Raw genomic sequence first — 27,780 nt, forward strand, 5'->3', positions numbered from 1 at the left:
TCGTAATAAAAAAACTATTGTACCTGATCAACTACAATCATAACTCAACATTGCGCATGCTACAGTGTGATTATTTATATGTCTACATTGTGATTTTGATGCTGAAATAATATATTGTGCAGCTCAAGTAGATTCTATAGCTAAATACTATTAGACTCCCCAGAAAACCATTAAGCATTTTCCTTTTATCTTTGCTCTAAGCATGTAACTTGCTTATATATTTTATGCATGATTTTCACCAGTACAGAACCATCCAGATCAATCTAACTTAATGGATGCAATCCAAACAGAGCAATCCAACTTATCAGGTGAAACTGTATTCACATCGCAATCTATAATAGCAGAAAATCTAAATATCACAATGTCAGATTTTCCAAATATTGTGCATTTCGAAATGTAGGTATGATTTATAATGGGGTATGTTCTCAGAAGTTAACTTCCCCTTGCAAACCTGTATCATACACGTCATCCAAATTTGTGTGATTTGTCAGCATGAAATCCGGTTTCAAGGTTTAACACAGTTTGAAAAATTTGAGGTTTTAAAACCACTAAAACATTTGAACTGTTTCAAGGTGCATGTAAGTTATTGGTGTTTTGTTGTCGAGGACTATCATTTTTTAGGGTATCTTCAGCAGCAAAGGAGCATCCACATCAAAAGTTACTGGTCAGCCATCGATGGAGCAAACATTTAAAAATAAATTGCTTATACACCAACATCCTAGCCAAACCATAGACCTGAACAGTTCAGTTGCTTATTTATATCAACAGAAAACAAAGATGAATAAAGATATAATGACAAAAGTTGCAATTTTTACCCAGACATTTAAACAAGGACATATTTTAGAGCAGTAATCACAATAGTGTGAAACAATGATAATTTTTCCAAAGTTATCATACTGTCAGAATTATACCAGGCCAGCTCATGCCTAATGTCATTAACTTATTTGCGCGTGCATACACACACACACACACACACACACACGCACACGCACACGCACACACATGCTAAACATATGTATTTAATGCCGCTAGTAAACACTTGAAGAATCAGTTGTAAATTAGGTCAATGGAGTTGTTGTTCTCTGACTACTTGCAGCTTTCTGCTGCAGACCTGCTGTGGCTAAAAGGGCTGAAGTGATAGATTGCTTCAGTTATTATAAATGAAGTTATCTTTGCTTATTTTCTTCAACCTAGTCATAATTTACATGTTCATTTCAGCATGAATCTTAAAAGAATGCATACTGCTAAACAGTGTACTAGACCTAACAATGTAGCTTTAATCTGGATATTCAGATGTAAAATGTTTGTTGTAAAACATTTTATATGATGATTACTTTGAAAAACAGAATATATAGATTATAAACACTCATTTAGGGCGACATTGTGGCCCTGTGGTTAGCACTGTCACTTCACACCAAGAAGGTCACTTGTTAGAGTCCCTGTTGGGTCAGTTGGCATTTCTGTGTGGAGTTTGCATGTTCTCCCAGTATTCGAATGGGTTTCCTCTGGGTGCTCTGGTTTCCCCAACAGTCCACAGACATGCGAGTGAATTAAATAAACTAAACTGGCTGCAGTGTATGGGTGTTTCCCAGTACTGGGTTACAGCTGGAAGGACATCCGCTGTGTAAAACATATGCTGGATAAGTTGGCAGTTCATTTTACTGTGGCGACCCCTGATGAATAAAGGGACTAAGCCAAAGGAATTAATAAACACTCATTCAGACATACCACAAACCATCCCTAGCAATTCTGATAAACATTAGAAAAAGAACAAAAGCACTAAACTACAAATTCTTACAATTCGGTTTGGTTTTAAATTACATAAACTGGAAAATATAATCATATAACACTGCATACTATACATAATCTTCACTGTATAAATTAAATAAATGTACTGAGCTAGCTATTTCCATGATCACCAGCAATCTAGGCTTTTCCGATTGCTGGAAAACCTACATTATCAGCCGGACTACAATTCTGCCACCATATGAACTACAACATCCTTCAGGCACCACACACAGACACCTGTTCTGGTTTACCTTTGATTGCACACACACAACTGGAAGCTTCTCAAGAACTGACCACTCAAACTATATGAACTGCTCAGTTTGACACTCACATTGCAGAGTCTTATTGCTAAATACCCTGTAACATCGCAAAGCGTTTTCTGTTTAGTCTTTCCATTTTTTGAGCCTCTCATTGTATTATTGTTTATAATTATCTGCCTGCTGCCTGTATCACCAATTTGCCTGTTTTCTGACTACACTTCCGGGTTTTCCTGTATGTTACAGTTGATCCTGATTGTGACCATTGCCTGCCTAACCATTCTCTGTGTATACTAAAGTACTGCATAAAGATCCTCAACTCCGTTGTCCAGCGCCCCGGTGTTACAGCTATTCAATCAAGAGCAGAGTGATTTCATTATTTTTTGTTGTTTGGTTAATACTAAAAACGAAGAATGAATAAGATGTTTTACTTTAAGACGTGGCACAATGTGAAAGTTACAGACAGTACTATTTCCCAAATGTTTACATTCCAAGGCAAAACTGATTGAATGCTCATCAAGTTAAACTGGTGGGCATAATTATTGGTCATAACTGAGTCATACCACTGAAAAGACTTAATTTGCTCATGGACATGCATTGACATGCACAGAGCCAGTTCAGAGAGTAATTAAAAAAGGGCAAAACACTATTTTTTTTTATTTTAATTAAAAAACGGACAATCACAATATCCATATCCAAGTGCATTGAACCGTGAAGGTCATACAGAAGAGTTCAATATTACTGAGTATTGCAGAATCCCTAACACAAGCCAACAACTACAAGACTGCCAGCTCTGTTAAAGTCTGAACAGTAGGTGAGATTTACTTTAATACAAAAGGATGAGCCAATAAAGCTACACATTGACACAAATTTGTTCAGAGTAGGGTTGTGTGTACAATATGTGTCAGTCAGTTGAAATAAGGATAAACAACAAGACTCACTATCAATCGCCAGTGACTGCAACAGAGTGACATAACAGCACTTGCAGGCCAAATGACATCACCAGCTATAAGAAGATCAGTAGGACACATCACCTCCACTAATGGGGTCAGATAAGTGTCAGTTACAGTTCTGACATCACCTTTGACTCTGAGTTTGGGTCACATCACAATTCACACTGCAAAGAGTGCTAAAATGCATCCGTAACAACTTTACTGATCAGTTTCTTCCCAAGATAAGCCTTAAAACACTATTGTAAGTCTAACCTGTGGTATTTAGATTGATTCAACCATAATAAATAATATTTTGTATTTGGATTGGATATCGGTTCGATACCGCATTTTTTGCTGGAACTGGTATCAGCCAGCTGGCACTGATCCAAATCCGATCTAGCACGTGCGCTACATTTTGTGTAATTTATAACCAACAAATGCCATGAATGTAGTATATAACAAGGCACTGAAAAATGTGTCATGCAGGCCTACCATATGCCAAATCTTCTGAGGCCATTCTATAGTTTTAAGTGAAGCATTAAGCAGTTTTAAGCGTGAATATTCACGTGGTTAAATTCATGTTTAGTTCAGCGCTTCCCGCCACTGTGCCTGTCAATCATTCTCCATTCATTCACTATTCAAACTGCGGGCCCTATCATACACCCGACGCAATGTGGCACAAGGCGCGACGCAATAGTTGTTTGCCAGTTTCAGCTTGGCGCAAGAGTCGTTTTGATGTTTTGCGCCACGCTGTTTAAATAGCAAATGCATTTGCGCTCATACGTGCACCCATAGGCGTTCTGGTCTAAAAAAGAAGGCGTTCTGAGGCGCATTGCTGGCACGTTGCTATTTTGAGACACTATAATAGATTTTTAAATAGGATATAAATATTAAGGATTAAAATATTACAAAACATATTATTTTCTAGCTTACATCAATTTAAATACCACTACCTTCATGCCTTCTTCATCTCGGGAGCCTTTTTCAGTTCATTCATAACAATTTGCTTTTGTATAATGTTATCATTATTAGCAGTATTATTTATTATATCCATATTTATATTTGTTTTATTAAAAACAAGCTTAGATTTGCCCACCTGTCAGGTTTCAGACCATATGGGGCACAGCATGTGTATTTAGATATAACTCAGATTTTTGACCACACTTCGTTGTTATTGTTCATTAATTAGTTTGCTGGAAATTAGAACTGAATTTAGAAATAGTTTTGAAACAAATCTTTGCACTTAACAAACAAAATTAATTATTAAAAAATATATATAAAATATAAAAAATAGCAAAAAAGTAAATAGCAAATGCGCTTATGACACGACGCAACTGGCTCTTAAAGGGAATGGGAGATGAGACTGACTGGTTTATTCTCAAAACACACCTATAACTCATTAAGAAAATAAGCTCAACCCTTTTAGATCATGCCCCATGGCGCAAAGCGGATTTTTCCGTCCTTATAATAGCGAAAGTGGATTCTGACACACCCTGAAAGCGTTTGCGCCCTGTGCTTTGCACTTTGCGCATGGATCGTCAAAATAGAGCCCTGCATGTCACGTTCATGACAACTCAAAAAACTCCACAAGACTATTTGTTCCTGTTAGATTTAATAATCAGTGAAGAAATGCATTTAGCTCTGCAATAAACGGGTTCATTTAGACCCGTAACTTAGAGTTTATTGCTGTTTCTACATCATGTTGCGTTGTGTCTGTCAGCAGATCACATTCGCAACACTGGAGTGGGTTATTACCTGCTCTTCACACACAAAGAAGGCCTACCTGAAAGTTTAAATAGAAAAGGCTCAATCATACATTAGACAGATCCTCAACACACTGATTTCTCCCCTTTGTGCTGCTGTTTGAAAGTGTCCGCAGGTACCGGAGGGCTGCCTGCTGTGTCTCAGTGATGCATCAAGCGCTTCATCAAGCGCACCGGCTGTGCAAAAGCGACATGCATCGTTTCGTAAAATTATTCTCATAAAGAGTTTATGTTCTCTCTTCCTTCCAACTGAGTTTATTCTTTCAAGCTAAATATGTTAAGTGCTGCTAATAGTTTGTAAAAGCCTGGCTCATTGTGGTCAAAGTAGTTGATTAAATTAATAAAAGTTAAGTTTTTCAGTAACAGAAAATTATTTAGCCTAATATAGGCTACTTCTCATTTTATTTATATTAATATTTTATTTAACAGACCAGTTTGTCAGTTTGCGCCCTGAAACATATAAGTGGACCTTGTTTTGAACTTCACCTCAAATATTCGTATTTATTTTGTGGATAACTGACCAACAAACATACACTGAAATAACCAACAAATTATACCAAATGAAATTTGTTTGGATCTGTATCAATCAATACTCAGAATTTAGATATCAGGATCGGATTGGTTCCAAAAAAATGGTATCGGTGCATTCCTAATTAAAAGTATTTTTCTAAACATGCTTTCTGTAAGAAAACATTACATTGATCAAAACAACCGGAAAATAAGGTATAGTGCTGAAAACAATTAGTATATTTCAAATAAACTCTGTTCATCAGATGAAAAAGAAAAGAAGAACAGTTTGCACAAACTGTTAGAATTTGTTTAAAAATAATAATGTATTTGCCCTTACAGAAACAAATTACATTTTAAAATCTGTTAAAATAGAAACAGTTTTAGCTATTTAAGACGTAATATTCTACACTATTACTGTTTTTGTATATTTTTGATCAAACAAGCTTTGATGTGGTTAAAACTTTCAGTTACCAGCCCCAAATTTACATATCAATCAATCAATCAATCAATAAAAATGTAGTATTATTAATATAATAAATAACACTACTAAAGGGGTGGTTTAGAGTGTATTTTTAAGGCTTGGTTATTTTTATGGGATGCAAAGCAATGTGTGCTCATGCTTCATTTGTAAAACATCTCGTTATTTTTTCATATATCTTACTTTAATTATATACCACTCGGCTGACATGAAAACGAAATCATATTTCCTAGTTCCTCTGAAGGCCAGCCCTCAAAAAGCTAACATAACTGTAATGTGCTGTGATTCGCGGATCGGCTCCATGTCACCAGGAAGCATAAAGCATGCAAATCACCATTGTGTAAACACTGTCAGTTGGCGTAACTATTAGCTGCAGCAGTTTGAGCCTGAATCAGACAGAAAATGAAGAGAACATAGCTGAACCTAATGCCAGCTCTCTAAAATATTCGGGGTTGTAGGCATGTGTATTGTTAGTAATATAAAACAGATCTTTTGCGAGTTCATTATTTGAGATGTAGAACGCAGGAAAAGCAGTCGCTTAGAGAGACACTGCAGCGCTGCTGAAGACTGTGGCTGTTTACATGGGTTTGACAGATAAATATCAATTGGTAGCTTAATTGTTAAAGGTGCCCAGCAGCATTTCCCCTTGTTTATGTCCTTGCTACAACATACCATTAATGCTAGAAACTACGCATGTATCAAAGGTTGTAACTATTCCTTCTTTGAGAGGTTTTTAGCCGAATCCAGCACTTTTGTATAACTCTCTAGAACAAAATGAAAATTAAATTGTAAGCACTTCTCTCTTTGTGTCCTTTGGAAGCCCAAATACAGAAACAGAACAAGCTCTGTGGAAATAGCAGTGTTTGGATGACATTTTAGCTTTCTCTGCTATAACATTACAGCGCCTCAGGCCAAGCCCCTTCACTGCACGAGATGTATGCGCATAACCTAAAGGGTTTTTGACTTCATTAACCCCGATGTATTGTTTTGTTGTCCTCAAACTACGTTCACTGTAGGCTTTGCTAAGCTAACTCTGTATAGCCAATGTCTCCCTTTGCATTAAACTTTGAGTGACAGTACCATTCAGAGATGTTGTTTATGTTCACACAGCTACATTACACATCAGCTAAAGTAATAAATGAATAAAAAATAATAATAGTAAATAAAATAACATACTTTTAATGTATATATACATTATATGTAATACAATCTATACGCTCTCAGAAATAAAGGTATGCAAGCTGTCACTGGGGTTGTACCTTTTCAAATAGTACAAATTTGTACCTTAAAGGTCCATAGTAACACCTCAAGGGTACATATTAGTACCTAAAAAGCACAAAAGTATTCCTTTTTTAAATTTTGTAGGTACTAATATACTTTTGAAGTACCAATATGGTACTAATGTGTACCTTTTGAAAAGGTACCACCCCAGTGACAGCTTGTGTGCCTTTCTTTCTGACAGTGTACAAATTGCCACAATCACATCATTTTACTACCTACAAACTGATATGTCAATAGTTATTATCAATTAGATTGTTTAGCCTAGTTGTTTTTGTCAGGATAAGTCATTGTAACCTATTTTTGAAATCAAATTTGCAGACACAGTAATGGCTGTGAAACAGGGTAATAAGGATAAGGATAAATAACAATATTTTAAACAATAATCCAATTTTAATCTACTTCCATCCATAAAGATTTTGGGATTTTTGTAAATCATCCATCTGTACAATATGTTACAATTACTTTCTCTTTCACTTATACACTTATAACCAATATTGACTCTTTCTTTGTATGTAAATACGTTTTCATATTTAATGTGAGTTTGACCCTTTGACCATTGGAAATAATAATAGATTGATTCATTTACCTTACAGTGTGCTCATCTTGCTGACACGGATACAAACATTAACTGTGCTAACTAAACAAGCTGCCAGAGAGATCACCTTCACACTACACCCTGCTCTTCCAGTTCTGCAGACATGCTGAGACTTCTGTCAAATTCCACTATTTTAAATACACATTAGTGGCACACCTCTTTACAGAAAAAAAGACAGAGATGGTACACTCACAGAACATAGCAACAGGACAATCCAGACACCCCTCAGACAGACACCACAATGATTTCACAGTAGTTCCACGTCACTTTTTGGTGTCACCAATCAACATTAGTCATGTAACAGAGGTTTCAGGCTCTCCACCCATGTGTTTGTGAAAAGCCAGGAAAACTTGATCTGTTTTAATGAGTCACAGGGTAAACATATCCTACTGTACAATCCTTGTTAAAACACATCAGGGCCATGGCCAGAGAATATAACGCAGGAATATATTGTATCAATGTATTGTGAAGCTGTAATGAGCCAACATACGACTGTATGACAGGTTGTTTTTGACATATCTTGATTGCCAGTCCAAAGGCACCAAGAAATGCATTTATACTACAAGTCTTAATGTTTGGGCTATGTTTCCTGTCAACGATGTATTGTAAGAGAATTTACTATGTGCAAAGTTACAAATGCTCATGGCAATCCAGATAACATGACCGCACAGGTAGTCAAGAACACATTCTACATGCAATTTAGGAGTTGCTGTTCATTTGCAAAGTGTTAAATACAAATTTATATGGAATCACGTTTATATGGAATGATCGATTAACCCAATAATCCGCAAGAAGGTCGCTGGTTCGAGCCCCCGATGATAGGTTGTGGCGACCCCAGAATAATAAAAGGACAAAGCCGAAAAGAAAATGAATGAATGAATAAATGTATCCTTAAGTGAAGTGGATAAGCCATAAAAGCAATGTGCTTACATACACCTACAGACAGACAAGGCTTTTAGCTGTAAATAATTATATATATATATATATATATATATATATATATATATATATATATATATATATATATATATATATATATTAGGGTTGTGCCGATATGCCGATAGAGGATGCCATCGTCCATCGCCGATGGCCGACGAACTTCACGATGCTGAGTCTTTTATCCACTCTTGGAAAAGTGTAAATGGTGGATTAGGATTCAGCACATGATCACTAATAAGATGTGTCATTATTAGTAACTGGGTAAATCTGTCAGTGTTCTTTTCATTCTCTCATCTTCAGTGCTTCACATTTCTGCGGCTGTAGCTCCTGTCATCTGAAGGCAGCAGGCATTGACTGAGTGATTGACGGCTGATATTAACCAATTGTTCGGCTAAAACTTCAGTTTTAGAGCAGTGAGCCAATAAGAAGAGCACAAAGGTAAGGCAAGCACTGTGGGCTTTTTTACTTCAGCAAGTTCACATAATCACATAACAACTGTTTATCTGATCCTGAGCATTGCGTTGGGCAATTTTTAGGTGCAAAAATGCATTCTGCATAAATGTTTCCTAAATCCGCGCAGGTGGATTGGCAGGATTTTGCAGTGAAAACCGTGAAAATGTATGCATCGTCCATCGTGATTTTTCACATTAGACATTGTACGATGCCAAATTGGTCAACATCGCCCAACTAGAGCTGCACAATTAATTGTAAAAAAATTGTGTTCTCGATTCGACCCCCTAGACGATCTTAATCCAGCATTTCTACGATTCTGTCAATCATATTTTCAAGTTCAGGAGAGAAGCAATGGTGGCCGCACAAGTCTAGTTTTTCATACATTGTTCAGCAAAGTGGACACCTCCAAATGGTGTTAAAAGAGTCACATGCTATATTTCTAAGATACAATTCATCTCAAAAATGTAATTTCTACCTTCATTTAATGTATTTGCGACCGCAAAATCACACGTGACATGAGCTGACTGTCAGCTGTTACCACAGAGAGGGCGGGGGTGTGCGCACCTCTGAATGAAGTTTACTTTAGTAAACAGAACCCCCATAAGCTGTGAATAACAGGTAATAAAGTTGTAAATAACATTCAGTTTGTGGCACAGAGTGAATGTTTCGGAGCCGGGTGGCAAGTGAACCGCTCAACCCGAGCTCATTGTGAAAACGTAGCCCCGCGGACGTTTCTGCGGACTGCGATTTACGTCCCGTGAGGTACGTATTCGAGCGGTTTTTGTTTTCGCGGATCCGCGAGAGGCCGCTGTGCGCGCTTTTTCCCGTCTCAGGCGCCTCTCGGGAGTGCGGCCGTTCGCGCCCGCGCCGTTCTCGCGTGAAAAGCCGCAGGACCGCCCTCCTCTTCCTCCTCCTCCTCCTCCTTCCCTAAACCCGAGCGACGGTTCGCGAAAGCCGTCCAGAAAAAAAAAAGCAAAAGCAAAAGCCCTCGTCTTCGATTTCGACCGCGTTTTCGGATCCCGCCGCGTTCTTGCCCTTATTTTTTGGATTCCGTTTTTCGTCTTACCTGATTTCCGGAACCGCTGTTCCCCGGACTCAATCCCGGTCGTCGTCCCCGCGGCCGGCTCCTCCTCCTCCTCCGGGGCCTCCACTCCGCCGACTCAACGCTGTGAGCTAAGCGGACAAACTCGTTGCAACGGGAAAGCCCTCCACTCGAAGGCGAGCTGTCGGCCGCCGAGCGCAAAGAGGAGGGGCGGAGCGGCGCCGCACCGCCACGCAGCATTCGCTCGAAAAAAACTAAACTCGGCCTTACGTACCTCCGGAAACGTAAATCGCGGTCTCCAGAACCGTCCGCGGGGCTACGTTTCCAGAATGAGCTTGGGTTGGAACCGCTCTTAGCAATGAAAATTAAACCAAAAGCGCACACAGTGTTGCCAGATGTAGCTGACTGATTCCAGCCGAAAAAGTATTCAAAACCCGCCGAAATGCAAAAATATCCACCCAGTCTTCTGTATTCATGAAAAGCACATCAGTGACAGATTTTAAGCAGAAAATAACAGATTGTAAGCATATGTTCCAAACAAAATTATTCAACATCAGAATTATCATCAGCATTAATGACCAGGACAAATCTAAAGTCTGTTCAAGTCCACCATTCCAAGTCTATACAAAATTTAACATTTTAACCAACAGTACAGCTACACAAAGCCTATTGCTGTTTTACCACATGTTCAGAATAACAATAATAATAGCCCACTCATATTAACCTTTGTTTTATATCTACAGAATCGTGAGAAAATCGTGAACTTAATTTCAGGCAAAGGATACGCATTAATTATTTTACTCATTGTTTTTGTTCAGTCATTTCATTTAGATATTCTTTTTCTCCCTTTTTTAATTATTTAATTTATACTTTCATTAAAACAAGGATCACACTTTACAATAAGGTTCCATTAGTTAACGTATTCACTAACATGAACTAATTATGAACAATACTTGTACAGAAATTATTAATCATCATTCAACATTTACTAATGCCTTATCAACATCTTAAATCATGCTTAATAACATTAGTTAATACACAGTGAGTTAATGAACTAATGAGGAACAACATTATTTCCATTTTCTAATGTTCACTAACATAATCAAATATTGTAACTAATGTATTGTTCACTGTTCATGTTAGTACAAGTATTAAGTAATATTAACTAATACAACTTTATTGTAAAGTGTTACCAAATTAAATAATAAAGTGTACAATAAACTACAAAGAAAAGCTTTAATTTTGATCACATTGCACTATAGAATAAAGTTAGAGGTGTAATCTGCTGATTTTCCTGCAGGTGACCTTATAACTCTTAAGATGTACATAGGGCTTTGATGACTCCAAAGTAAAGACTCTAACATTATGGTCAGTCATACAAACATTTTTTAGCTTTATATAAAGTATTACTTAAGTATTACCATTTAAACATTTAAACAACAAACTATAACAAAACAAGACAAAAAAAAAAGGTCAAACAAATTAAGAAACACCGAGAGGGGCACACAAACTGAAATATATACTGTAGTGATGGTGATGAGTGGGAAGAAGCCGCACCTGTGTGTGTGTGTGTGTGTGTGTGTGTGTGTGTGTGTGTGTGTGTGTGTGTGTGTTTGTGTGTGTGTGTGTGTGTGTGTGTGTGTGTGTGTGTGTGTGTGTGTGTGTGTGTGTGTGTGTGTTCCTTTGAAATTTTGTAGGTACTAATATACTTTTGAGGTACCAATATGGTACTAATGTGTACCTTTTGAAAAGGTACCACCCCAGTGACAGCTTGTGTGCCTTTCTTTCTGACAGTGAACAGTGTGTGTGTGTGGCAAATCATTTCAGTCTGCGGCCATTTTTGAAACATACGATCTCAACATACAAATTAAACAAAATCTGCATTTTTTCTGGTTACCCAAGCTATTGCGCATGTGCAATCAAAAGAACAGAGATCACAACACCAACCTCATTTATGGCCATTCTACACATTATCATGGGAAAGGCTAGATTGAGTAGACGTTAATAAAATACAATAAATGGGAGGTGAAATAAATAATAAAAATAATTTTTGTTAACTTCCGTCCGCAATCGTATCTGATCTAGCAACAACCCATTATCATCCTCCGGATAAAGATCGTCTGATTGCACTGGTCTTCTGAAGTAATCCACAATTTGGTCTTGAGGGTGAATCTCCTGCTGAAATGACTTTAACTAAAACTTCATCGTTTACAAGTTTGTGAGCATTTCAGTAGTTGCTGTCATGTGATGTGCATTTGACAGGATGGACTGCACCTCATGTGAGTTTCATACAGATTACAAAACCAAAACTCTTTTGTTTTCAAGAGCACTTGGTTCATTTAAAAGTAGAGATTTTAATCTTTATTTGGATGAATCTCTTATGTCTGTGAAGCTTGTTGTTCCCGTGTGTTTGTTGACCAACAAACTGTCATAAAAGCAGACATCTGTTATGAGCTTCTCTGTCAGTGTATAGCGATCGATGATTGGCTCCTGTACCAGTAGGTGAAGCTTCATTTACCATATTGCTTGTTACACTACTCCCCATTCAAAACTATACGAGTGACATATCTTGTGTTATTCTACAGTCTTCAACTTAGTTCATCAGCGATCTACAGTCCCTAGATCACTGGTAATTGTTCCAGTAACCTTCTTTAGGTTAATTCAAGTTATTGAGCAAAACTTACAGTATGAATAAGTATACACCACTACTCTGCTTCTCTGAGTTTATACAATAAACTGTCATGAACTAATTTCGCACTCAATTTAATGTTTATTTAGCATGTGCAGTCGTCTTAATTGATGTAACCTTCTTTAGTTAGAATCTAGAATTATTCTGCACAATATATATATATATATATATATATATATATATATATATATATATATATATATATATATATATATATATATATATATATATATATATATATATATATATTTTATTTTATTTATTTATTTGTTTTTTTAACAGAACCACAATGTCTCTTCTTCTGAATCAATGTTTGCAGAACTGCTGAATTTATGTATGGTACTTAGCAAGTACATTACAAGTAACTGTTCTTACATTAAACATGAAAAGGAATTTAATTACAGTAACTAGTTAATGTATAATTCTGTACAGTAATTACTGTAGACAATTACACTAACTAGTTAACTAATTACACTCAGAGCTGTGCAACAAATTCCAGTCTGTCAGATGAGAGGAGATTTTATGTGTGTGTGTGTCAGTGGGAAAACAAAAGCAAAACAAAAGCTATAGGAAACACACCAAACAAGTACATTTGGGGGCTTAGTGATCAGGTTTAAGCATTGAACTACAACTGTTTTCAAGGTCTATTGTGATTTAGAAAAGTCAAGGTTTTAAAACCACCAAAATATTCTGTTTTTTTTTCTTTTCCTTTTTTATAGTACAACAGTATCTCCAGCTGAAAAGTTATTCAAAGATGCAAATTTAAATGGTAAAGGAATCTATGTTTTAGAAACTAATGAAGACAGCAGAAGTCAATGATTGATTTTCGTTATTTAGCCTGACATGCTTACTGTTCCAAAATATTTTAAATGTTTGTCAAAATAAAATATATTGTGTTCAAAAAAGGGTAAAAAGTTATTGTTTTTTTAACCAGAGATTTAAAAAGAAGATATTTTAATAGCAGTAATCACAATACAGTGAATCCGTGATTTTTTATTCAAAGTTGTCATACCGTCAGAATCTTATACCGGCCCATGCCTACCCAGGTTCTTACTGAACAACAAAATGATTATGATTAAACATTCCCAAACCTTTCCAATAAATCAATAAAACCAGAACAAAATAACCACAACACAAGGTCCAGAACCTGCTGAGCTCAGGTTCTCCATTAGGTAGATTCAAGATATGTTTAAGGGCCCTAAAGTGGCAGTGGCCCTCAACCGCCTACAGACACTTCTAAGCTGAATTAACCCGATTTCCCACTTCGTCTCTTAATCACTTAAGCACATAAGCATCCTGAAAGAGTCAGGGCCAAGAAAGCGAGCAAGTGCATTTTCCACTTGAACAAAAGAGGTAGAAGAGTGTATTATTAAAAGTACAACAAATGAAAATCTACTTTATAGACTATGACTGAAGGGTGTGTGTTAAGTTTTAATCTTGAATACCAGCCATAAATTCAATTTCTAATCAAATTAGCCAAGCACTAGACATAATCTCTCTCAGTGCTTTGGTGCGCGAAAGAATTTTGCCTCATCAGCAACTAATGCCTCGCCTTAATCAGATCTACAATATCTGGCCATCTAGACCAGCAAAATCACATCTAGGTCTGATCAGCTCACAATCTGCTCTTGCAAGTGTATGTCTCCCTGAAGTGAACCGGTTAGTTTTGTAACACTGCCAATTTCAGTCTGAGCTACTACCAGTGGGATCAAAGCTAAGACACTACTGACTCTTTAATACACAGAGTGATCCATATGAACTTTCACCTCTGCTCATTAGATGGATCTATACTAGTCAAGCCTGAACTTAAATGTTACTTTGAACCAACCGCTTGAAGGTCTTGGCAAGATTTGCTACACACAACAAAAACACTGTCTTAGTCCTCCTGATGCTACATGATTAATCAAGTTCTGTTCTATACACCTACTGTAGCTACCCACAAATGCATGGTGAAATCTTTTTATATTTAATAGTCATATTCACATCTGACAGAGGACTATTTTATCTGCTACTGGACATTACACACAAAAACTATATATATATATATATATATATATATATATAAATCTGTTAAAAATACGGTACAAACAGTAAAAGTAATTTCTCATTTTTACAGTAAACTACTGTTTTTCATTCATTTATATGTAATATGTCTGTATTTTGAATTAGCAACATCTACACATCTTTTGTTACACAGATAGGCACGTTTACACAGCCATATGCAGGTGGTGATGAGAAAGTTACATAATGAATCAATGCACATCAAAACAACTTCAACCACAAGCAGAAAAGTGTATCAGTGTATAGAAGGTGCTCAGTGTCATTCACACAGCTACTAAACACCAGTTTGGTAACACGCAAAAAATAAAAGTCATGAAATAAACATTGTTTATCAGCATTAGATGTAACATAAATCTCTAATGTACATTACTGATGAGGAAACAACTAAAAACATCCATAGTAATGACAACAAAAAGTATAAAAAGGGATGTGCCATGCAGGGAATTCTGGGAAAGTCAGTTTACGGTTAATCGCAGTATATATTAAGGAAACCTACTGTTAACCAGGTTACGGATTTTTACTGTTGCATTTTTTTAGTTTTTTGCCAAGACACTTCTGTACAGTTTAAAGGGAGATTTAAGGGCTTTACTAGGTTAATTAGGTTAACTGAGCAGGTTAGGGTAATTAGGCAAGTTATAGTATAACAATATTTTGTTCTGTAGACTATCGGAAAAAAAATTTGCCTAAAGGGGCAAATTATTTTGTCATTAAAATGGTGTTTAAAAAATTTAAAACTGCTTAAATTAAAAGCAGGGGCTAATAATTCAAACATTTAAATTTTATTTCAATATTATTTACTGTCATCATGGCAAAGATAAAATAAATCAGTTATTAAAAATAAGTTACTAAAACTATTGTTTAGAAATGTGTGGAAAAAAATCTCTCCGTTAAACAGAAATTGGGGAAAAAAATAAATAGGGGGGCTAATAACTCTCATCTATATATATATATATATATATATATATATATATATATATATATATATATATATATATATATATATATATATATATATATATATATATATATATATATAATATATATATATATATATATATATATATATATATATATATATATATATATATATATATACCTTTCTGTCTGTCTATCTGACTACCCCCACATGCACACACTTAGATTATTATTTTTTTTTTTTAATTTACAACAGTATTATAAAAGCTGTAATAGGTGATTGGAGGGAGATAATTATATATATATAATATATTTATAAATGCAAAATACCCATCATCAAACAGCCCTAATTAAATGTGAAGCTTTTAGTTCTTAAGTCCTTGTGAAATGAAAATAAAAATCAGAAGTTAGTATCAGTAAGTATAGTCTTAATATAATCTAGTTGCTCCAAAACATTGACAAAAATCTAGTGTAAAATATACAAACATCAAAAGATTGCAGTTAATCTGCCTAAATGGATTAACAATTAACAATTTTTTTCACATGACTCATACTTCAGTCTTCATCAATCTTCTGACCAATCAAATGCTCTCTAGCATCTGACATGTCTTGCCTTTAATGTGGTTGAGCTCAACCACTCTCACTGGTAAAGCTGTGATAACAACAAATAATTTTTACCATTATTTTGAGAGCATTATTTAATTTTGACTCTCAAAACTATGGTAATTAATTGGCATTAATTAACTTATTGTGAGGTACATAATTAATTAATCAAGCACAAATAAATGAATACGTGTGGCTCTTAACATTTCAGTCGATCAGTTCAAATTTGTACACATTTTTAATACACTGAATTATGCTGTTGTAGAAGACAAAAGCTTTTGGAATAGAGCTCCAGACCTGGTGACTATTATTATGAGTGACAAAACAAGCAGTCTGGATCTACAGTGCTTAAGCTATCACCAGTGTCTGCATGTGTCAAGCGGCATGCAGGCACTGTAACTTTTAAATCAGCAATCACTGTCAAAATGAATAAAACCATAAAACCCGCAGGTGATGCATTTTCATTGAATAATAATAAAAAAAGCATCACTGCCTTTTCACATTTTTAGACGTACACCTGGACATCGCTTACCACATTAACATTCCATGTGCACTATTTCAACACAGCAACATCTCGCTGCCCCCAGTGGCTAAATTATGTATGAGCTGTGCTATGTGTATTAGTATTCAGATGCCCTCTACAGCAGAAATTATTGTTCAAAAGTAAACATTAGCATACTTGACAAAGTACATGCTATCCATTAGCTACTTCTAAAAGATAGCACCACAGGATTAGTTAAGGCATACAAATATCAAGTTTACATGTTACAAGTTTACAAATTTACATGTCATTGTCCTTGTCCTCAGCAAAATTGAACCTACAGATTTAATAGTTTTGTTATGGGGAAAAAAATGCTATTTAGAGGGGGAAAAACTTCAGAAATAGCAAGTTTAAATTGTTATCATTCACATTAATTGATCAAAACAAGAAACTATGAATAAATAAATACTACTTTACAATTGTTCCCATGTTTCTATCAGTCCTGAAACATTTGCATTAAATTTAACATAAAATGATTGCAAAATACCTTTAAGGCTATGACTTAAAGGAAGTGACATTTGATAGAGGAGAAGCTGACTGATTGATCAATGAATTGTTAGATTTTATGGCTGTTTTTGTATTTGTATTTTTTTTTAAGGCAGACAAGCTCAAAAGTCAGGTCCTATCACATGTTTGCACAATTTTTGTATGTATGTTTCTGATAGCATGTCCCATTATTATTCCATAGATGAAAGAAAGTGATTTAGGCTTGGAGAGACATGGCGGTGAGTAAAATGACACAGGTTTCTTAGATGACAGTGTAAATCTACATCTATATATTTTTGAAAGACCAACATTTCAATCATTCTGAAGCAAGGTTTAAAAATTCACAAAGAGATGTATGTACAATGTAACTACTTCCAAATATAAATTAATTGGTCCTTGTTGCCTTTTAGCAAACATGAGTACATCAGATGTACAACTGGATGTGATAAAACTATTATCCCCATTTTTGTAATGATGCATAAAACTAAATAATATATATTTTTTAAGAAATGCAACAAAATAGGACTATAATACAACAGTGTACTGTGTTTTATTGTAATAAAGCACTGGATGGAAAGGACTTGATGTTTCAGGTTTTATGAAAAGAACAGGAGAGAGGAATGCATTTTAAAGTAAGAAAGTGTGCAATGCTAAAAACAGTTATATAATATATATATATATATATATATATATATATATATATATATATATATATATATATATATATATATATATATATATATATAGTGTTATATATTTATTGTATTTTAATACTTTCCTCGCATTAACTGATACACCTAATTAGAAAAAAGCCTCTCTTGTTCATCATGTGATCCCAAAATTAATTTATCTTTTGTGGATTTATACTTGCATGGTCCTTCACAGATCAGGTGTAAAGTTTACACCAATACAATACAAAATTTAGATATTATTTTCTTGCAAAAACTCTTTAGCACAAATGTCAAACTTCCTGTCATCTAAGAAAATGCCGTCATTGTTTAATCACTGCCATATCTATAAAGCTTTAAATAATATAGCTCCTGTTTATCTAACCAGCCTTTTGTCTCACTACAATCCAACCCTCTCTTTCAGATCTCAAAACTCAGGACTTTTGGTAGTACCTTGAATAGCAAAGTCGAGTAAAAGAGGATGAGCCTTCTCATTTGGCTCCTAAACTCTGGAATAGCCTTCCTGATAATGTCCGAAGCTCAGACACACTGTCGCAGTTCAAAACTAGACTAAAAAAATCTTTTTAGTAAAGCATACACTCAATGCATCACATAGCGGTATGGTGCATGAATGTACTCCACGCATCTTGTTTATATATACTATAAACAGCAGCTACGCTACTTATTTTCTTTATTCTCTATTTCCACATGGGGATACTCATCCCGAGGCCCCCAGAGATTATGCAGTGCCACTGAAGCGATCCAAGACCTGTGAAGAGATGAACCCACGGTTTCCACATTCATGGACCAGGCCGTAGCAGCTGCTGAGGTGGTCATGGAGGAGTAGAGAGCATGCGTCTGATTCCTGTGAGACTCTATGGACAGACGAGTCTTCGCTGACGTCCAGCGTTCTTCAGCCTCCAGCGCTTAAACTGCAGCTCTTTACAAGACGTTTGGCCAAATGAGAAATGTTTGTGCCCAACTGAGCCAGGTTCCTCTCAAGGTTTTTGTCAAGGTTTTTTTTTCCTTTTTTTTTCTTTCGCCCATTGGTGAAGTTTTTTTTCCTCGCCGCTGTTGCCACTGGCTTGCATAGTTCGGGACTTGTAGAGCTGCGCATCGATTGTTTACTCTTCAGTGTTTGGACTCTCAGCGGTGAATATTAAAACACACTGAACTGAACTAATCAAAAATGAACTGAACTTAAACTCTGAAAATTTAACTGACAGTTCACTATATTCTTCTATGTGAAGCTGCTTTGACACAATCTACATTGTAAAAGCGTTATAGAAATAAAGATTAATTGAATTGAATTGAATGTCTCTCCACACCTCTAAACAAATCAAACATTTAAGATCAGCCCCAGATAGCAAAATTCATGTGGCTCAAATCCGGCCCACACCAGACACTTAAATCCGGCCCACATACCGCATGGAATGATGGCAATATGGCTGTCCACTGCTGTTTGGCAGATATGGGCCACAATTCCACATGTCAGCCAGAATTCAACCAAATGAACCAGAACTGACCCTATTCTGGGCTACATTCTGCTTTTATTCTGGCCCAGATCTGGCCTGCACCTTACACTTGCTCGGTGTCGCAAAGTACAAAAATCCCAGCATGCAGTGCAGTATGAATACATTCTATAGCTTATGACGCTCCAGATTTCATTATTTGCTGTTGATTCTGCTGTTTATGTTGACGTTGTTGATTTTGTCACTTTTAGTCTCCTGTTTGTGATGTTTGTGGGTTTTGTTCATTTTGTTAATTGTCACCGTTGTTGAGGTTCATACACTGATTATTGATGTCTCTGTAAGCAGAAGTTGAACCATAGAATAGTTTTAGCTTATAAAACTTTAAAATTATGTGACATGTGCAATCATGTTATCATGTTACTTTTGATTATGGATTAAAACATTGGTTAACATCAGTGAATTATATTATTTCATCACAGGTTGTGACTCACTTAATTTTATTTATTTATTTTTTACTTGGCTTGTTTGCTGTAATTAAAAAAACTTTTCAAGCAAAGTTACAGCAGTTAAAAGTTACAGCAGCCCAAAAGAAAATTTATATTAAAAGGTTCAGGGCTATGAGCCCAACTAAAGAAAACACTTTTCTCCATGATAGTGACTTAAAACCATGTGGTCCACATATATGTTTTAAGATAACTGGGCCACATTTACTATATCTTTCCTGGGCCGCTTTAGGCTCACAGCCACATTAGCCAGAGCCAATGGTGCCAAATATTTGCCAAAATTGGCCCACATTTGTCTTAAGATAGCTGGACCACATTTGCACTTACACGTGTGAGCCACTTTAGGTTTAGACCCAGATTAACCTTAAATGACTATGCCACATTTTTATCAACTGTGGCCCGCATTTGTCCTCCATCATTTGGGCCAAAATTTATCATTTGCCACATGGGCCACATTAGGCTCACATACAGATTACATTTAGCCATAAGTGCCAAATCTTTGCCTTAAATGGCCCATATATGAATTTGAATCTTTGACCCCCTTTTGCCATTGCACAGGTGGGCCACTTTAGGCTCACTTTCATTTTGACTGGGCTGAAGGAATACCACCAGTGCCGCATAACTGCCTAAAGTGGCCCATATTCGTAAGCTATCTGGGGTTGGTTTTCATTACATCAATGCTAGTTGTTTGCTGTTTAGCTACTGTTTTTCATGAGAAACCATTAAAGTCAGAATTTCACAATACATACATGACTATATATTATGTAATGTAACTTGATAATACTGTACCTTAATAACCCTCTTGTTGACTTATGGGTAAAACATTTACAGGATTTGTGATGAATGACTGTTTTTTGTTTTTTTTTTTGAGACTTGAAATTACATTTTGTGTCTTTATTGATAGTCCTTTTTGTCCAATAAGACAAACAAATTATACAGAAAAAAGCACATAAGGGTTAATAAAAATATATAATACAGGAGTGACCAATCTTGGTCCCAGAGGGCCGGTGTCCCTGCAGAGATTACTATTAATTTTATATTAAACAAATTGACGTGTCTATTTTGTGTCTGACACATTAAGTATTGCATAAAATAATGATTTATTTTTATATGCCAGCATATTAATAATAGAACAATACAACAGAGCATTTTCACGCACCTGCAGTGTTTAGCACAGAAGAACAGAATAAACTAAATAAAATGAATGAAATAAATAGGACTGCCTTAAATTATTTTCCACTTAAATAATTAATTTATATTACAAATCGAAAACACGGACTGATTATTTTTAATAACCGGCATAGGCTGTTTTTTTTCAATCATATTTTTGTCTTCCGTCAAATAAAATAGCAGATTTTTTCAAATCACTCGCTCCACGGAAAATATGCATTTATTTAATGCCCCGCTTGTATTATTATAATCACAAAACCTTTTTACATTTTTAATAGAAATCATTATTTTAAAGATTATGTCCTGACGTGGTTTCCTTTCTCTCCATCGCGGCTCAAGTGCGCGCGCTGCGTGATGAAAAGACAACAACACACGCGTATATGTTGACTTTTTGTAAACAGTTTTGTTGTTTAAAAATGATATTGCATTAATGTGCATACATGCTTTGTAAGCTGTAAAATAAAAGGTAAAGCCTATTTGTTGCGTTTATGATGCAGATCCAGGTCAACATCAGCGCTTTTTTTGGCATCAACACGTCTGTTTCAGGCAATATTCTTCTTCCATTTTGCTTCTTTGGCAAATGTGTCTATAGGCACGGGTTATACGTTATCGTCCCGCAAGTTAAGTATGTCTTGCAGTTGAACAAGTGGCCGACCACAGCTAACGTGCTTTTTTCATTCCAAAAACTCGAGGCGCACCTCACTGCCTTTATGTTGTCAAGGAAAAAAGAAGAGAAGAAGCGCGCTCCTCTTATAAAACGACTGAATCAGCTGGGTATCGATTGTGCATAAGTGTTGCTGTATATGTTGATAAAATTGTAATATATAATAATATTATGATATTCAAGATTTGTACATTCATACAGCTACGGGTAACTTAAAACAGCGATTAGACCTTCACAGCGGCAATAATGCGTCCTGAAGTAAAGCGAAACGGCTATAAACTCCAGCATGATAGAGTGATTATATGCAGAGTCATACTTTATCTATAAATAAATGACGCAACTGACTCTTAAAGGGAATGGAAGATGAGACTCTGGTTTATTCTCAAAACACACCTATAACTCATTAAGGGAATAAGCTCAACCCTGTTAAAGCATGCAGCGGATTTTCCCATTCTTAAAATAGCAAAAGTGAATTCGGACATGCCCTTAATGCTTTTGCGACCTGTGCTTTAGACTTTGCGCCTAGACCGTTAAAATATAGCCCATTGTGTTTGTTAGTAGGAATGCACTAAAATAAAAATTCTAGGCCACAACTGAAAAATCTGAATGCACTAGGCCAAAAACCGAAGCTGAAAATTATTTGTAATAATTATTTATTACTTTATGACATATTGTAGTTTTGTAAGAATATTAAATTAACTTATTATTAAAAGATTATATATTATAGATTATACTGATTTAAAAAAACACAAGCCAATTAAATAACCACATTTCTGACCCTGGACCACAAGACTTATCTCACGTGTCTTATGTAGCATAAGTGTAGTTTTGGCAATAGCCAAAAACACAGTGTATCACTCAAAATTTTAGATTTTTCTTTTATGCCAAAAATAATTAGAATATTATATATGCATAAGAAGAATGGAATATTACAGTATTTTTTTAGTTTTACAATAGTGCTCAAGCTTGCTACTTTTGTGCTTTCTCTCTCTTAAAAAGAAGTCGTCACAATTAATATTAAGAAAATGTACACTGTACACTACTATGGTACTAAGGAAATTTTATTTCATTTATTTATTTATTTATTTATTTATTTGAACACGAAATTAAACTATCGCAGGGTAAATTAGTTAAGTAGAAAACTTTGCAATTGTATTTTCTTAAGAGATGGATTAAAGCATTAGGGTATAGTCACAGTGTCACAGTGAAATACTAGAAGCCTCATTACAAAAAAAGTAGAAATAATATAATGTAATGTATGATAAAAAACTAAAAAAAAAACTAAAACATAAATTTGCTGGATTTTGCCAATAAATGCTAGATAGTTTTATAATCACACCATGTAAAATGGGTCCACAACAGAAATAAATTTCCAGCACAACACCAAGACTCAGCACAGTGAAACACAGACAGTGTAGCAGTTGTAGTTTGTATTAATAGAATTAATATACAAATTACAAAATAATCCATGACAGTGGAAATTAACACATCATGTATCTTTAAAAGCAGAAAACAATGCTCCATACAAATATGAAATAACACTATGGCAAACCGTTTTGTCTTTTATTCATTCTTAGGATATCTATGCTTAATATCAACAATTTAATTCTTGATATCAAAATTTAAATTGTTGATATGAATAATTAAATCCTCATTCTTGATATCAAGACTTGTATTTTGGCAAATAATCATTGTTGATATCAACATTGTTACTAGTTAAATGTAACTTTGATATCAACAATCAGCGTTCTTCATATCAAGATCTTAATTGTTGATATCAATAATATATATTCTGAGAATGAATAAAAGGTAAAAGTACTTGCCATCTGACCAACCAATGCCACAGAGTGGACATTACTTATTGTGACTAAGTGCAGAGTTGTTGTTTTTTAACAGCCAGTAAAGGGAAGACTTAGAAAAATAATATTTTCATAAATAATGATAATATATCAGGTGGTTCATTCCGCTGTAGAAACAGCTGATAAATAAGGAACTAAGCCAAAGGAAAAATAATGAATGAATAGAATAGAATAGAATAGAATAGAATAGAATAGAATAGAATAGAATAGAATAGAATAGAATAGAATGGCTTACCAGCTTCAAAGGCCTGGGCGACATGACAAAAATCTCCTGTCACAATATAAGTCTTCTCCTACCCTGATAATAATTTATTTCACAGTATAGTAGCATTCCTATAATCAATCAATATATTTCTATCTTCAATCATTTAATAGTATTAATATACTATTAGTTATATACTATTAATATATATATATACCACATGTAAAGAACTATTTATTTTTTACATTAAAAAAAATTGTCATTCATATGTGACTATATGTCTCACTTTTATTTAGAACTTCATGGCAAATGTTTAATCAAAAATATAGAAATAAATATAAATAAAATATGAAACACTTTTTAAAACTAATAATAACAGATACAGTCTAAAATAATTAAAAATTGTTATAATTTTAAAAATTAAATAATTAAAAATAATTCTTAATAATAATGCTAAATGTAAACATTGTACTTTCAAGACTGCCACATTCTCATGATGGTCCTATTCATGTTTCTGTCTGCATCTCTGTAATGCTTGTAATATTGCATTGAAAAAGTATTACCATATACATTGTATTTTGTGACACCACAAAACAAATGATAAAGAACAATATTAAACAACAGACTTTTTATTTAGTCCATATGATACTATACTGTTATATTGCACAGCCCCATGCACCATTTGCTCTAAAATATAAACAACCTCTAAAAGATCCTAACGTTTCTATAGCATATAAAGTAGACAAAATCATGAATTAAATTCCTTTAAATGCATGGTTAAAATTTATACCTTGCTTGAATGCAAATAAGATTTGTATAAAAATGTCTATAAAAATATAAAAACTGAACCTTGGTGTACACTAACCTTGAATGCATCTCAGTGTTTTTATGAGTATTGGAAATGCTGGGTCTGTATGGATTCACAGTCCAAACTCGTGTAAACCACGTTAATAATGCAGGAAAGGTTCTCCAGTTTTAAAATAAATGTGACGTATATCAACAAGAGCACATAACACAGAGGTGAACAACATCAATACATCAAACAAACCCTGATGAGATGTGCAGAAAGCTACACAGAAAACAACAGCAAGGCAAAGGAGTACTCTAATCACTGCCTGCTGCCTCCCACTGGAAAAAAAGACCTTTAAATCAGGACTCTGCCTATAAAAATGCCAGGACTAATGGGTGTATTATACAGCAGATAAAGCCAAAAAACAAAACCAAATCACAAAGATAACACAAATCCTACAATGCTTGATTTGGTAACAACCTACTGGGTAAAGACCCCCTTGTGGGTTATAGAATTTCAGCTTCAGCCACTTTAAATGTCATATGCCCCTTCCTCTATGGATGCATTGCCAATTATATCCCACTTGGAACAGATTCTAGATGCATGTGATGCAAATGAGGTTTAAGGACTCAAGTCCACATCTCAACGCACAAGAGGCATACTGACTAAGCATGCCTGATTTGCATATGTATGAGTTTGCACACCCTCATTCTCTCATTAAAAACAGGACATTCTAAAACATGCAACGCTCTTAAAAATGATCAGAATTGTTTTTTTACTAGACTATAAGTAAAACAATCATACTTTTAATTAATAATGTACTATTTTATTAATAGTGAATAAGTTTTCATTTTGATGAATAGAAAGATCAGCATTTTAAAAAATATTTTGTAACATTACAGGAGCCTGATTTACTAAATAGGTCGAATTATCACAACAAAATAATTAAAATGGGTGTGGAAATTTAGCAACACAGGCTCATTTCTGGAGAGAGCAAAATACGTCTCAGGAGCTACAGTTTTTGTTTTCGCGAATGCAGGACACAGCTGTGGCCGATGTGTATGCTTTTTCAGATATCAAATTTCTCCTGCGAGTGCTATTCATGCCTGCTGTTCTCCCATAAATCGAAAAGAGGCCGCTGTTGATTGACTGACCGATCGTCTGACTGACCAACTGATCATAATCCCCACCCTCCCCTTCCCTAAACCCAAACAAAAGTGTTTTAAAGGGTCACAAAACAAAAAAACACATTTTTTTGAGCTGTTGACAGTCGTATATGTGCCCCACACTTCTAAAAACACTATTAGGACACCTATATTTCACTAAAAAGTGTAAATTGGTTGTTTTTGCGTTATTTCAAGCAAATTCGTACTTCCGGTTTGAAACTAATTTTTGAAGCTGCATCACGGCCATGAGATAATAGCTTGTATTCCAGTGTGTGGACTGGACGTCTGTACCAGAGTGGGCCTTATTACGTCTCAGAGTGTGCTGCATTAATGCATAAGTAAGGCTTGGTTCAAACCAATCAGCGCGCTCTATTGTGCAACTTTCATTAATATTCATTACTGTCAAAGTGTTTAGACGACAGAGACGCCATGTTGTGTTGGCAAAACAAGCATAAAGTGTTGCTTTTATAGTTTTCTGCAGTTAAGTTTTGTTTTCATTTTCTCTCTGTGAGAGTGCAGCTGGAGTCACGCGTGCATTACAGTGTACGCCACGCTCAACAACAATAACTTACGTGTCTAAGGAGGAACATTATTTACCTGAGAGCTGTTCTCATCTGCAAACGCTGAGATCCGGATTCGCTTGTAGTCTCCTCTTAATAAAGACGCGGCTCTAGTTGCTGGTGATTGTCCTGTCTCTACCGATTTGGTAAGTGAGCGACCAGTGCTCTTTGTTTATTCAGTTTGTTCATATCGAACTATTGCATCGAGCGTAAACATGTTAGCACCACAACCAAAGTTTAACCTCGTGTAGGATTTTCACCGCATTCTGTGACCGGAATAACACACACGGCTTTCTGACGCTACCTGCCGATTGCATCTAAGTTTCCGGGAAATGCGGAGGGTTTTTTTCTCTCATTCGCCGTGCGGTATTAAACATTGCATGAAAAATACACGCTTAGAGCAGTTGCTTGAATCAAATATCTTGTTTGTCGCGAGGGACATGAATGAATTCCCTAAATAAAAGAGCCAAACTGCAGTTAAAGTCCACCATTTAATAATTTGGCAAATAATTCGATTACAGATGTCCATGTAAACACAGTCCCTTTCTCCCCTGTGTGTGTGTGTGTGTGTGTGTGTGTGTGTGTGTGTGTGTGTGTGTGTGTGTGTTTTGACTCTAAAACTCAGCGCGTGGTCAAATAGACGCTCCCACAACATGCCTCTTTTGTTCCTCCGACGCTCCCCCCTAAACAGAGCTGGACACCCCCACTTTTCTGTCTTTTTCCAAAGTAGAGGTGTGAAAACACACTGCTGAAACGAGGGGGTTTCATGGCCCTTTAAAAAACACAGATTGACCTGCCCATCCTTTTCCCTAAACCCCCAACTGAAGTGTTTCAAAAAGCAATTCAGAAAAAGAAAAGGCCCCTGATTTTTCTTGCGTTTTCAGATTTTACCATATTCTCACCTTGTTATTTACCTGTTTATTTTATCTTTTAGCATTTGTTTTTGTCTTACCTGCTTTCTGGATCTGTTCTTCATGGACTCAAATCCTGTTGTCGTGGTCAACTCTGCTCTACGTCTCAAGTACGCCAACGTACATGGTGAGCTACCAGACAAACTGGTAACAGCGGAAAAGCTATCCATACGAAGGTAAGCGGTCAGCTGGTAAGTAAGAAAAGGAACGGTGTCATCCTGTCCCATAGCGTTCGTTTTAGATATGAAATGCAGCCATACGTAGCTCTAGCTACATAATTCGCGATCTCCAGAAATGTATCTTGGGCTATGTTTTCAGAATAAGCCTATGTTGAAATTTTGTTAAGTGATCTACATAAACAAAAAAGAAACAAAGAAAACACAAAAATACAGGAGCTCATTTTCATAATGTCTAAGGGACTGTTCACACTGAACATGTTTCTCCTTCCCAATGCTTTACTTTTCTATTGTTTTTCTGTGTAA

At 35.4% G+C, this 27,780-nt stretch overlaps 1 protein-coding gene across 4 annotated transcripts in view; it reads right to left on the bottom strand.

Moving 5' to 3' along the window:
* The window catches only part of igf2bp2b (insulin-like growth factor 2 mRNA binding protein 2b), a 67,177-nt gene that overhangs the window by 25,313 nt on the left and 14,084 nt on the right, over nt 1-27,780 (bottom strand). For 2 of the 4 annotated variants that reach the window (XM_087235754.1, XM_087235752.1), the window contains exon 1: nt 7,596-7,641. The exons of the other annotated variants lie outside the window; for them this stretch is intronic. The gene's annotated coding sequence lies outside the window, so the exon portion shown is untranslated. Of the gene's footprint in view, nt 1-7,595; nt 7,642-27,780 lie in introns of those variants that run through there. 4 annotated transcript variants of the gene reach the window in all.

Source organism: Danio rerio, chromosome 1 (assembly GCF_052040795.2).
Source record: "Danio rerio strain M-AB ecotype USA chromosome 1, GRCz13ab, whole genome shotgun sequence".
NCBI classification, from domain to species: Eukaryota; Metazoa; Chordata; class Actinopteri; order Cypriniformes; family Danionidae; genus Danio; species Danio rerio.